The sequence below is a fragment of the Synchiropus splendidus genome, chromosome 13 (assembly GCF_027744825.2).
Source record: "Synchiropus splendidus isolate RoL2022-P1 chromosome 13, RoL_Sspl_1.0, whole genome shotgun sequence".
NCBI classification, from domain to species: Eukaryota; Metazoa; Chordata; class Actinopteri; order Syngnathiformes; family Callionymidae; genus Synchiropus; species Synchiropus splendidus.
Genome location: NC_071346.1, coordinates 16,525,426 through 16,539,787, shown reverse-complemented (window position 1 = coordinate 16,539,787; position 14,362 = coordinate 16,525,426). Strand labels below are relative to the sequence as shown.

Here is a 14,362-nt window from a genome sequence, read left to right as displayed (position 1 = left end):
CCAGGGCCTTGTCCACAAAGTCATCAACTCCCTGCTTCATGTTGTCCCTGTTGTCCTCCAACCAGTCAATGGCCTCAAGCCTCTGTTTCTTCAGATACTTCTGGATGTCCTCAACAGTCGCGTCCTCCAACTGCAGGGACCAAACAACCAAGGTGAAAGTAGCAAGATGCAAAGACCAGAGGAGCTTGGTGACCTGGTGCTCACCAGCTTGTCCAGCGCTGCTAAGTCTTCATCTGTGATTCTAGAAGAAAGAGAGCAGCTGGATCAACACCAGGCCACAGCACCCACTCACCTCTGAGTCCAAGAAGATGCTTAGTTCTTACTCCTGAGGTGCCATGTTGGCCATCCCGGGCATAGCATCTGAACACACACAAGAAGAGGTTGATGTGAGCGAGCGGCAGGAGTTCCTCACCAGGACCATGAGAAGCACTTGTCACGGTAACAGAAACATGAAGATTCTTCTCACCAGTTCCATGACACAGCAGGATTCCAACTGCCAGAGCTGAAAAACATGTTTGACAGTTACAAGCTGCAGTTTTAGAAGAGACCTTCAGCAACTACTGCTGACCAGAGTTCTGGAACAAGAAGGAGAAGAGTCGACTCACCAGCGATCAGGAGAGATTTGGGAGTCATGGTCTCTTCAGTGGTGTGGTGGACTTGAGCACTGAGCCACAGAGCTGCTCAGCTTTATCCTCCCTTTCTGCCTCAAAGATATTTGCTTCTCATTAGTGAGTCTCTGTCTCTGTTGACTCTGCTTTAATGGGACTGAGTTCACATCATCTGCCCTGTGGCCGCAGTTTAGGTCCTGGGACCGTCTGTTCTCTGGTGATGTCTGAACGATGGTCACCATCGCCAAAAGTGCTTTCACATCCATTACACATGACATGTTGGAGACTTTTTACAGCAGAACTAGAACTGTGAACATCTCAACTGAAGGTGCACTCGAGGTTTTGTTTGCACACAGACACCCCAAGAGCTCTAAGTCAATCTGATAAAAAAAAAAAAACCTTAGCTGGAAGATGTTTGACTTCAAACTGCCTTATGGGTTCTTTTGTATGGAGGGAGGAGAGGAGTGTTTGAGCTGTTTAACAAGATTACTTTGCATATTGTTGTTTATATTCACTCTTCCACCTGGACTGTTGGATGAACTGGAGATCAGCAGTGCACTAGAAAGAAAACATAAGAGAAAAAAAATCAAATGTCCAGTGAAGCGATGCAATATCCACCATATATACAGTAAATACACTGGTACCTCGGTTCCCGGACTTCGAACAAATCGGAGTTCGAACAAAAATTTTGAGATTTTTTTGCTTCGGATTTCAAACGAAAATCCACAACTCGAACGCCCCCGAAAAAAAGCCGGAAAAACATCACGTGCGCGGACCGATCAGCTGACCCATGACGCGCTTTCTTATTGTGTATAACGCAACCTCTGTATGCAGACGTGTCCCGTAAGCTACATTTACTGACTGTTTTCTCTTCATATTGAGGTGTAAAACCTTTCCTGTCTCCGCACTGGACCGTGGTAGAGTGTCACAGGGGCGGTGCTCCTCGACACCTCAGAGGCTGGAGCGCTCACTCCAGGGTTTGATGTCCTGTTGTCCTGGAGCTGGGACAGCGATGAGGCGAGTCTGGGGCAGAGCGTTACTTGGTTTATGACTTTGTCACAGCCAAACTGCACAGAAGCGCACATTCAGAGCTGGACACGCACCGGGCACCTCTTCACTTCTGGAGAGACGTCACTCACTCTGCAACCCCTCCCACATGCAGTATATATATATATATGGATCCTACAAAGACTTGAGAGACTGATCACTTAGGCAAGGATCAGATCGAAACCCTCCAAATCAAGATACATGGAGTTCTAATCGGGAACTGTCATGCTTACCATTGCAACCTGTCAAAGGTTTGGGGAAACTCTTCGACCTCAGCCCAAAGGACTAAGCCACCATCCATAAGTCAAAACGTAGGGTTGGGAACATGGCTCCCCAAGGTTGGCGCGGCTGGTCTGCCTGGCAGATTTAAAGCCTGGATCTACCAGCATTCTATGACTCCCAGCATCCTGTAAATCCTGCTGATCTTGTGCACTTCCATTGACACTTCTCCCCAGCACTGCACAATATGGGACGAGCAAGCTTCCTTTCAATGGCCTAACCGAAGAGTTGATGGTGCGGCACAAAAGAGAAGCCCTACTGAACAGGAAAGGTGTCATCCGGCATTGAGGTGAGGACAGGAAGGAAATGGAAGCAGTGGATGTGACAGTCAAGCCTGTTGGGCACTGTGGCGACAGAATGGGCTACTTACCAAGGCTTTTTTTTTGCTCGGCATGTTTGGAGGCTCTCACAAACATCTTCCGTGTTGATGTGACCGTCCATCACAGCCATGTTTTTGTCACAGATGAGGATTTTCATTTGTGGAAAAACAGTTGTCAGTGTGCCATCTTCAGTTTCAGAGGCACCTACCCATTTCAACAGATCAACGCCCTTTGATATTATTATTCAGCTCCGTAGTAAAAGTGTATTTGTTCAACTCTTTTTTTTTTTTTTTTTCGGCATTTTGCATGGGCTTTTGATTGTGTTTTTTTCTGTGAAACATTTTCAATAAAAAAACAAATCTTAAGAGCCAAACTTTTTATAGCTTTTTATATCATTAACTATTTACAGAATTTAAAGGATTTTACTTGTCGGGAAGAAGAAGGCGTCCAGTTCCTTTGGTGCACAGGCTGTCGTCAGAAAATAAATTGCAGGTCCTAAAATTCATCACATTTCACTCAGCCATTGTTGCTTCATCAGCTAACTTGAAATTTATGCGCTCTTCTTTATGTCGACAATTTCTGCACTCAAGTAACCAGACCCTTGACAACTGTCTCATCATCTGAGGGGGGTTTGTGGAGGGATGTCATGAGAAGATGCTTGAGGTCAGCTTCGTCTTCCGGGGAGAGTTGTGGTGGTTGTCTCCAGGAAATGTAACTGTAGAGCGGCAAGGTGTTTGGAAGTTGGTGTTCCCATTCAAGAGCATGGTTGTAGATCTCCACGGTAGGTTTGATTTATTTGATGTGGCCTGCAACAACAACATCATTTGCGACAATCAGTATAAAAAAACAGCATCACTGAAATACAAGGTGTGCAATTACAGTGGAACACGTGTACAATATATGACAAAGAAATCACCTCACACACTCTGAAGCTCAACTGAGAACAACTAAATGCACCCATATAGAATTCAATTCCACAGTTAAACCACCACTATCATCATTTAACTGTCACTTATACACGTCTATAAACCAACAGCCTATAGGTGAGCAAGGTAGAAGCGAGATAGATATCTGATGTTTCACAGCAACACATGCCACACACGGTAGTGGTACACTCAAGTACTGTCGGAACGCTGTGGTGCATTCGGTAGCGTCAGAAACAGGAAAAGTCACCAATAAAGACAATATGAATGAATGACAGTCTGATATCAAAACACAATAGTGACAATAACAAGTGGGCTTCAGCGTAAATGATGAGAACAATACTGAGTTCCATTCCATCGAGTAATGATTCGTAGTCATAAAAATGATCTGGATAGGACTTTAAAAGTGTTGACCTCATGTTCAAATGACAGAAGGGAAAAAAGTAATAGAATAATACCGAAAAGATGGCATTTATTCATGTGAACATGGAGCAGCAGTGGAAGAGGAGAGGTGGTAAACTGTCCAAAAATCAAGACCAAGGACACATCAGGTCTCTTGGATTTGTAAAGGATGCAGGTTTGGTTTATCATTTCTTGGCAGCAGGGAGAGTGACCTTTAAAACTGTTTCTTTCAATACTATCTCAGTAGGATGCTCTCTAAGGTCCAACACCAAGTAGAGAGTGTCCTTGTAGTTGCAGAGAGAATATTCATTTTGAACATATTTATATATATAATATTAATCACATTTGAAATATTTCATCCATCAATTTGTCCAAACATAATTTGAAACATAAAATAATCTGAACAGGACTGTGTCAAGAGTGTCTGCTAAACAGCGAAATAGTTTTCGCAGGCCAGGTGTGAGTAGTATTATACAGTATAACGGACATCCAGCATAAAGCAACAGGATGTTCACTATGACTTTTCTTTTGATGCTGATGTTCGGCTTTCGTTTTGTGAAGGATTGTTTCAAAAAAGCTTCAGGAGTCTGAGACGTATTGATGCTGCAAGTATTTATTGACACACAAAGTCAGAAAGACTTCACATGAAGTCAGAAAAGTCGACAAGACATATTTTAGCATGGAAACACTGGAGACTACAACATATTCCCATGTGGAAGGAGAATCTTCAGAGAAACCCGTCACCAAAAAGACTTGTCCCTGGACTCCTGCTCAAAATAGCCACAAGAATTGGGAGCCACACTTTTTTCCATTTTCATCACTTTCTATTGAGGTGCCGCCTGAGCAGGGAAAATGGCAGCCAGTTCGTCCATCACACTGAAACAAAGCACAGTGAGTTTCTTTTTCATCCACCCTACCCACAGTTAAACACCTAGAAATGTCTGGGGCCTTCTCACCTCTTAAGCTTCTCCATCACCTGCTTGCTCTTGGACTGGTTCTCCTTGAAAGCTGCCGCATCGAAGTTCTCCAGCTACAGAAACCAAAGTAGGAAAGTGATTGGAATGTTCATCAAGAGACTTGTGTGTGAGAGATCATGAAGTGAGGAACTCACATCCTTCTCCAGAGCAGCTATTTCCTCAGCAGTAGGTCTACAGCACGAGACAGAGAAGATGGTTCAGCAGGACATGACAAACAAAGATCTAACAACTTGCTGCTGAATGAAAGAGTTCAGCCTGATGAACGTCACTCACTCTTTGGCCAGATCTGCCAGGGCCTTGTCCACAAAGTCATCAACTCCCTGCTTCATGTTGTCCCTGTTGTCCTCCAACCAGTCGATGGCCTCAAGCCTCTGTTTCTTCAGATACTTCTGGATGTCCTCAACAGTCGCGTCCTCCAACTGCGTGGACCAAACAACCAAGGTGAGAGCAGCAAGATGCAAAGACCACAGGAGCTTGGTGACCTGGTGCTCACCAGCTTGTCCAGTGCTGCCAAGTCTTCATCTGTGATTCTAGAAGAAAGAGAGGAGCTGGATCAACATCAAGCCACAGCACTCACTCACCTCTGAGTCCAAGAAGATGCTTAGTTCTTACTCCTGAGGTGCCATGTTGGCCATCCCGGGCATAGCACCTGAACACACACAAGAAGAGGTTGATGTGAGCGAGCGTCAGGAGTTCCTCACCAGGACCATGAGAAGCACTTTTCATGACAGAAAAAGAATTCATCTCACCAGTTCCATGAAACAGCAGGATTCCAACTGCCAGAGCTGAAAAACATGTTTGCAATGAACAAGAAGCAGTTTCAGAAGAGACCTTCAGCAACTACTGCTGACCAGAGTTCTGGAACAAGAAGGAGAGTTGACTCACCAGCGATCAGGAGAGATTTGGGAGTCATGGTCTCTTCAGTGGTGTGGTGGACTTGAGCACTGAGCCACAGAGCTGCTCAGCTTTATCCTCCCTTTCTGCCTCAAAGATATTTGCTTCTCATTAGTGAGTCCCTGTCTCTGTTGACTCTCTTTTGATGGAGCTGGTTCCACATCATCTGCCCTGTGGCCACAGTGAAGGTCCTAGGACCGTCTGTTCTCTAGCAGTGTGTGCTAAAACTCTATGGAAAATGGTCACCATCGCCAAAATTACTTTCACAGTCCATTACACATGGCACCTTGGAGGCATTTTACAGCAGAACTAGAACTGTGAACATCTCAAATCTCAACTGAAGGTGTGCTGGAGGTTTTGTTTGCACACAGAGACGGCAAGGAACTCTTAGTCAATCTGATTAAAAAAGAAAAACCTCAGCTGGAAGATGTTTGACTTGAAACTGTCTTATGGGTTCTTCTCTACGGAGGCAGGAGGGGAGTGTTTGAGCTGTTTAACAGGATTACTTTGCATATTGTTGTTTATATTGACTCATCCCCCTGGACCTTTGGATGAACTGGAGATCAGCACTGCAAATGACAAACAAAATGCCAAATTCAATGACCAGTGAAGTGACAATATGGGGTGTAAATGTTCTTAAAACATTCTAATCTCTAAATGGTTCTCAACCTTTGTGAACTCGGGGTACAACCTGCCCCAGAACAGATAGGCCTGGGGATCATTCACGGCTAAGCTACAGAAACATCTGCAACTGGTCTCATCACTTGCCAGATTTGTCGTATGTTGCTCAATACCTGTAGTGTTGCACTCACGTTGGTCGGATCTGATCTCCGTCAAGTGCCCCGCCACATTGACTTTGTATGGACATCAGTCGTGTAGCAGCTGTTGGTGTGAATGTACCTTAAGGTTTCAAGACCCCTGATTATTAGCACTGGTGCATCAACAAATCGATCAATAAGAGACATTGGTGTTTGTAGATGACGCGGTTGAGCTTCCATTAGAATTAAACACTGAGCAACAAGTGGTCAGAGCCCTGAGTGGTCATGTTAAGTGTGTGTGGTTGATTGGTTTTGTTTCCTCAATTAAGTCATTAGGTTCATCCAGTACTGTAAGAGTTAAAGAAGTCTGGTCAGGTGACATTTCTAGTACAGTCGTGAGAGCGTGAACTTGCCCAGAGACGAAGCAGCAGCCCACTGGCTACATCGCATCAGTGGCGGGGCAACAATTTTGGGATCAGCACCAAAAATAAGACAGGTACAGATTAAGAAAGAACCATGGGATCCTGATACCCTACTCCGCAGTTGCTGTTTAAGTCAAGCACCCCAGCAACGAGAGATGGCCACCTTGCATGAGTTGCAGTGGGAAATTCAGCAACGTCTTCATTAGTTGATCCGTTCAGCAAATAGAGACTTGCTCTTCCAGATGGCAGTATCGATCAAGGATGATGTCGAGGTGGAAGAAGGTTGGCCAGGCCCTTAGTCATCAGCAAGCAAGTGAGGAGCCTGGATGTCTCGCCTGCTTGTTCTTCGTGACCTCATCAATGAGCTGCAGTTCCCACAGCCAACGGATGAAGATGACACTACTTCTGGGTTAGACATTGACTCAGAGGTGGTGGCGGCCCCGATGGCCAATAACACTGATGAGGGTTAGTGAAATTGATGTCGCAGCATTATTGCCACGTCGGGAATACAAGATCCATGGTGGTCAAATCTCAGATTCAGAAAACGTTTCCTCAGGGCATATTTAAGGGATAGAAGAAGTTGTGAACTCTTCCAAGAGCTAAGCAATACTAAACAACACGACAGAGAAAGAGGCTTCAGGAGTCTGAGACGTGTTGATGCAGTAAGTATTTATTGATCACATTCGACAGACACATTTTAGCATGGAATCACTAGAGACTACAACGTGTGTTCTCATGTGGAAGGAAAAGCTTCAGAGAAAGCCGTCACCGAAAAGACTAGTCCCTGGACTCCTGCTCACAATAGCCACAAGAATTGGGAGCCACGCTTTTTTCCATTTTCATCACTTTCTATTGAGGTGCCGCCTGAGCAGGGAAAATGGCAGCCAGTTCTTCCATCACACTGAAACAAAGCACAGTGAGTTTCTTTTTCATCCACTCTACCCACAATTAAACATCTAGAAATGTCTGGGGCCTTCTCACCTCTTAAGCTTCTCCATCACCTGCTTGCTCTTGGACTGTTTCTCCTTGAAAGCTGCCGCATCGAAGTTCTCCAGCTACAGAAACCAAAGCAGGAAAGTGACTGGAATGTTCATCTAGAGACTTGAGTGTGAGAGATCATGAAGTGAGGAACTCACATCCTTCTCCAGAGCAGCTATTTCCTCAGCAGTAGGTCTGCAGCACGACACAGGGAAGAAGGTTCAGTAGGACATGACAAACAAAGATCTGACAGTTAAGCTTGACGAGCGTCACTCACTCTTTGGCCAGATCTGCCAGGGCCTTGTCCACAAAGTCATCAACTCCCTGCTTCATGTTGTCCCTGTTGTCCTCCAACCAGTCGATGGCCTCAAGCCTCTGTTTCTTCAGATACTTCTGGATGTCCTCAACAGTCGCGTCCTCCAACTGCGTGGACCAAACAACCAAGGTGAGAGCAGCATGATGAAAAGACCACTGGAGCTTGGTGACCTGGTGCTCACCAGCTTGTCCAGCGCTGCCAAGTCTTTATCTGTGATTCTAGAAGAAACAGAGTAGCTGGATCAACATCAAGCCACAGCACTCACTCACCTCTGAGTCCAAGAAGATGCTTAGTTCTTACTCCTGAGGTGCCATGTTGGCCATCCCAGGCATCGCACCTGAACACACACAAGAAGAGGTTGATGAGAGCGAGTTCCTCACCAGGACCATGAGAAGCACTTTTCATGACAACAGAAACATGAGGATTAATCTCACCAGTTCCATGAAACAGCAGGATTCCAACTGCCAGAGCTGAAAAACATGTTTGACATGAACAAACTGCAGTTTCAGAAGAGACCTTCAGCAACTTCTGCTGACCAGAGTTCTGGAACAAGAAGGAGAAGAGTTGACTCACCAGCGATCAGGAGAGATTTGGGAGTCATGGTCTCTTCAGTGGTGTGGTGGACTTGAGCACTGAGCCACAGACCTGCTCAGCTTTATCCTCCCTTTCTGCCTCACAGCTGTTTGCTTCTCATTAGTGAGTCCCTGTCTCTGTTGACTCTCTTTTGATGGAGCTGGTTCCACATCATCTGCCCTGTGGCTGCAGTGAAGGTCCAAGGATCGTCTGTTCTCTACCAATGTGTGCTAACCCTCTGTGGAAATTGGTCACCAAAAGTGCTTTCACAGTCCATTACACATGGCACCTTGGCGACTTTTTACAGCAGAACTAGAACTGTGGACATCTCAAATCTCAACTGAAGGTGTGCTGGAGGTTTTGTTTGCACACAGAGACGCCAAGGAACTCTTAGTCAATCTGATTAAAAATGAAAAACCTCAGCTGGAAGATGTTTGACTTTAAACTGCCTCATGGGTTCTTCTCTACGGAGGCAGGAGGGGAGTGTTTGAGCTGTTTAACAAGATTACTTTGCATATTGTTGTTTATATTCACTCATCCCCCTGGACCTTTGGATGAACTGGAGATCAGCACTGTACTAGAGAAATCCAAACATAATTTTCACTGTTGGTGAAAAAAAAAAATCACAACAAACAAAATGTCAAATTCAAATGACCAGTGAAGTGACAATATGGGGTTTAAATGTTCTTAAAACATTCTAATCTCTAAATGGTTCTCAACCTTTGTGAACTCGGGGTACAACCTGCCCCAGAACAGATAGGCCTGGGGATCATTCACGGCTAAGCTAAAGAAACGTCGGCAACTGGTCTCATCACTTGTCGGATTTGCCGTATGTTGCTCAATACCTGTAGCGTTGCACTCACGTTGGTCAGATCTGATCACAGTCAAGTGCCCCGCCACATTGACTTTGTATGAACATCAGTCGTGTATCTCTCTGTTGTGCGTGTGAGTGTTTTTGCCTTGACTCACTTTTTCGCTTTCCCCGCGTTAACGTTATTCCTCGTGTGTGTGAGATTAGATCCGCCACCGAGAGCCTTTCGTTACTTGAGCCTCGTGAGCAACCTCCGACTGTGTCTTCTGTTGTCCCTCTGAGGGACGACAGAAACGGCTTCCCATTACCGTATTTTCCGGACTACAAGCCGCAACTTTTTTCTTGCGGTCTGAACCTTGCGGCTTATAAAACGATGCAGCTAATATATGGATTTTTACACGGATATTCCAATCAATCGGCCACCGATTATGAAAGGCTGAACTTGTTGAGATCTGTGAATGCCGACCACTGCCTGTCATTGCCGGTCACAAAATCCGATCACATGTGACAGCAGCCGTTCTGATGAGGCACCGCCCGCGGTTTGTGGTGCGTCCGCTCCTCCCTCCCGACTCGCCACTCGCTTGGCAACGGCGTGTCTTATGCAGAAGCTTTTTTCAGTCTGTCATGTCAAGTTTGCATCCTGCAGCACATGCAGGTTAAAAGGCGTCAACGCCACGAATTCAATACGATATTTAAAACACCGGCACTTGACGGAGCACAGAGAGTTTTCTGGTGCTCATGAAAGTGAAACTGCAGGAACCAGCGGTCATTCGCAACACTCGCCGGTCTGAGCGTGACGTTCAGAACGCGAAGCATATTGCCCGAGAAATAATCATTAATTTCACCGCGCCAGATGAGCAGCCTTTCTCAGGTGTCGTTTTAAGACGGAATCAACTGCGGCCGAATCCGCTGCAGTCTTGTGTGTGTCAGATGCAGCGTTCGCGGTCCAGCACTTGAATCTGAAACATTTGCAAACGTCCAGAGTGAGAACTTTCATGAAAGAGGTTGAAGACAGCTGCTTCAGCTGAGTGCTCTCCCTGTCTCTCAGAGCATCCCGAGGTTTTCCTGTCCAAAGAGTGTCATGCTGGCAAAAATATTGAGCCTCGTCACATCAAACCGATGACATCACGGGCGTTTTATTTACCTTTAACGTGCTCAAATTGCGCTGTTTTCGCTCGCGTGTCCGCAGCTCTGCCAACAGAGGCGATCTACTGGAGGGTGAAAACAGCGCTTTTTGAACACTTTAAATGTAAATAAGATGTGAGGAGTTCATGACTGGATTTCAGAACATTGTTTCATGAGTCAGTCTCGACACTGGACCCCGTTTTCAAAACTAGTACCAGAGGATCGCTAGAAGTGATCCTCATGCATTTTCTGTGGCACAGACAGCAACAGTGCACCCGCGGCTTATAGACTGGTGTGGCTTATGTATGAACAAAATCCATTTTCCTTCGTAGATTTGGTGGGTGCAGCTAATATTCCGGTGCGCTCTGTAGTCCGGAAAATACGGTAATTGCCTGTTTTCTGTTTCAGGTATCTCCCTGCTCGTGTTTCCTCACTCCGCGTTTGGTGTTGACATCCTCTGTTTATAGTTCCTGTCCGTCTTTGTGTTTATATCATTCTATTAATAAATTGATAAATTATCCTTGCTCTCTCGAGTCTTCTGAAAACCTGTATCAATTCAGCGACTGAGTTCCCCGTCCTTGACAAGCCATGACAGGCAGAGTCGTTGAACATTTCTTGTTCATATTAATAATAATCTGAACTGTTGTTGCAGAATGTATTGTAACATCCCTGAGTTGAGTTGTGTTTGTGATGGTTGGGTTGTGACGTTGTCGGAGTTCTGGGAAGGCTCATGCACAGAGGGCAGAGTTAAGTTTTGTTTGTGGGAGGCTCAGAGATTAAGTGGTGTTTGTTGTGGCACAAACTTGTTGGAAGTTTCTGATGACTCATTCAGTCTGTAATAAAACCATCCACTCCGGAACCAGTGCCTGGTGTTTGGGAAGAACCACCACATTGTTACATTATTCGACTCTCTCATTTGCTGTTATCGTCGAGGCGGCCAGGTGTGAGTAGTATTATACAGTATAACAGACGTCCAGCACAAAGCAACAGGATGTTCACTATGACTTTTCTTTTGATGCTGATGTTCGGCTTTCATCCTTTTCAAGGATTGTTTCAAAAAAGCGTCTGAGACATGTGATGATGCTGCAAGTATTTAATGATCACATGAAGTCAGAAAAGTCAACACACACATTTATAGCATGGAAACACTGTGTTCTCATGTGGAAGGAGAATCTTCAGTGAAAGCCGTCACCAAAAAGACTAGTCCCTGGACTCCTGCTCACAATAGCCACAAGAATTGGGAGCCACACTTTTTACGTTTTTCCATTTTCATCACTTTCTATTGAGGTGCCGCCTGAGCAGGGAAAATGGCAGCAAGTTCGTCCATCACACTGAAACAAAGCAGAGTGAGTTTCTTTTTCATCCACTCTACCCACAGTTAAACACCTAGAAATGTCTGGGGCCTTCTCACCTCTTAATCTTCTCCATCACCTGCTTGCTCTTGGACTGTTTCTCCTTGAAAGCTGCCGCATCGAAGTTCTCCAGCTACAGAAACCAAAGTGGGAAAGTGACTGGAATATTCATCTAGAGACTTGAGTGTGAGAGATCATGAAGTGAGGAACTCACATCCTTCTCCAGAGCAGCTATTTCCTCAGCAGTAGGTCTACAGCACGACACAGAGAAGAAGGTTCAGCAAGACATGACAAACGAAGATCTGACAACTTGCTGCTGAATGAAAGAGTTCAGCCTGATGAACGTCACTCACTCTTTGGCCAGACCTGCCAGGGCCTTGTCCACAAAGTCATCAACTCCCTGCTTCATGTTGTCCCTGTTGTCCTCCAACCAGTCGATGGCCTCAAGTCTCTGTTTCTTCAGATACTTCTGGATGTCCTCAACAGTCGCGTCCTCCAACTGCAGGGACCAAACAACCTAGGTGAGAGCAGCAAGATGACAAGATCACAGGAGATTGGTGACCTGGTGCTCACCAGCTTGTCCAGTGCTGCCAAGTCTTCATCTGTGATTCTAGAAGAAAGAGAGTAGCTGGATCAACATCAAGCCACAGCACCCACTCACCTCTGAGTCCAAGAAGATGCTTAGTTCTTACTCCTGAGGTGCCATGTTGGCCATCCCGGGCATAGCATCTGAACACACACAAGAAGAGGTTGATGAGAGCGAGTTCCTCACCAGGACCATGAGAAGCACTTTTCATGGTAACAGAAACATGAGGATTCTTCTCACCAGTTCCATGAAACAGCAGGATTCCAACTGCCAGAGCTGAAAAACATGTTTGACATGATCAAACTGCAGTTTCAGAAGAGACCTTCAGCAACTACTGCTGACCAGAGTTCCTGAACAAGAAGGAGAAGGAGAGTTGACTCACCAGCGATCAGGAGAGATTTGGGAGTCATGGTCTCTTCAGTGGTGTGGTGGACTTGAGCACTGAGCCACAGAGCTGCTCAGCTTTATCCTCCCTTTCTGCCTCACAGCTGTTTGCTTCTCATTAGTGAGTCCCTGTCTCTGTTGACTCTCTTTTGATGGAGCTGGTTCCACATCATCTGCCCTGTGGCCACAGTGAAGGTCCTAGGACTGTCTGTTCTCTAGCAGTGTGTGCTAAAACTCTGTGGAAAATGGTCACCATCGCCAAAAGTACTTTCACAGTCCATTACACATGGCACCTTGGAGGCATTTTACAGCAGAACTAGAACTGTGAACATCTCAAATCTCAACTGAAGGTGTGCTGGAGGTTTTGTTTGCACACAGAGACGCCAAGGAACTCTTAGTCAATCTGATTAAAAAAGAAAAACCTCAGCTGGAAGATGTTTGACTTGAAACTGCCTCATGGGTTCTTCTCTACGGAGGCAGGAGGGGAGTGTTTGAGCTGTTTAACAAGATTACTTTGCATATTGTTGTTTATATTGACTCATCCCCTGGACCAATGTTCCCTCTAATTTTTCATGTGTCTGAGCAAAACGCACAAACTCTCTGAGCGGTCACCCGGACCACTGTGAGCGACCCATCATCGGCTGTGTCTGTAATAGTTTATAATAGCGTTAAAATATTTACAATTTGTGTAATTCACATTGAGGAATGGAACATGTGTGAAATTTTAAACCATTATATATATATATATATATATATATATATATATATATATATATATATATATATATATATATATATATATATATATATATATATATATATATATATATATATATCAAAGAACTTCAAGCTACTTTTACAAACATTTAATCTCAAACGGATTGATAAGGCATGTGTCTGTTGTGAGACTGAATTTTGTCCACTTGAGGCTACCGTATTCTCTGACCGCTCCTCATGGAACAGTGAGCCTGTGTAGATCAGGCTAAAATGAAGAAAAAACAGGTTTCTTTCACTGACTACACAGTTAATTTCCTGACCTGGCTAGCATGTACTCTCTGTGTATTGTAGTGTGAAACCTGCAATGCAACGATTCTCTCTCCTGTGCATAACTCTGCCGCCCCAATTGGCTCAGTGCATGTGCACATTTTGGACCAACCATGAGCGACTTTAAGGGACATCAGCTCTTAAACATTAGCCTGCTCCAATAGTTCACTTCAAATCGCAACTATTTTAGCTGCTGTTAGTTCTATTGTGTATGTGGTGGTGTCACTCGGCGGACGGTCTTAAGCACCACTGCACCGAAGGACCTGTGGAAACTTCCGGTTGTGGACACACGTGGTCAAACAGCGCAGTCAGCGCTTCATTTTGTTGATCTAATGTCGTAAGGCTTTATGTCTTGACCGGAAGAAGCCCTGTATTCCAGAAATTGCCGTAATTTATATTCAATTCAGTATAAATTTTTGTTGCGTACAGTAGATATTTCGTGCGTCGAGATCGTTTCAGCTGTGCGCAATTGCGCACACGCGCTGCTTCGGGGGAACATTGCCCTGGACCTTTGGATGAACTGGATCAGCACTGTAATAGAGAAATCCAAACAGAATTTTCAC

The 14,362-nt window shown here is 45.1% G+C and overlaps 2 long non-coding RNA genes across 2 annotated transcripts; both read right to left on the bottom strand.

Annotated features, from left to right (window-relative positions):
* Positions 1–4,348: 4,348 nt before the first annotated feature.
* LOC128770073 (uncharacterized) lies at positions 4,349–4,976 on the bottom strand. The gene is made up of 4 exons (XR_008416456.1): positions 4,830–4,976; positions 4,691–4,727; positions 4,536–4,609; positions 4,349–4,455 (listed from the first exon to the last, which is right to left on the bottom strand). It is a non-coding gene; the product is annotated as an uncharacterized LOC128770073 (long non-coding RNA).
* Positions 4,977–7,628: 2,652 nt separating this feature from the next.
* LOC128770114 (uncharacterized) lies at positions 7,629–8,032 on the bottom strand. Its single transcript, XR_008416475.1, has 3 exons — positions 7,886–8,032; positions 7,767–7,803; positions 7,629–7,685 (listed from the first exon to the last, which is right to left on the bottom strand). It is a non-coding gene; the product is annotated as an uncharacterized LOC128770114 (long non-coding RNA).
* Positions 8,033–14,362: the final 6,330 nt, after the last annotated feature.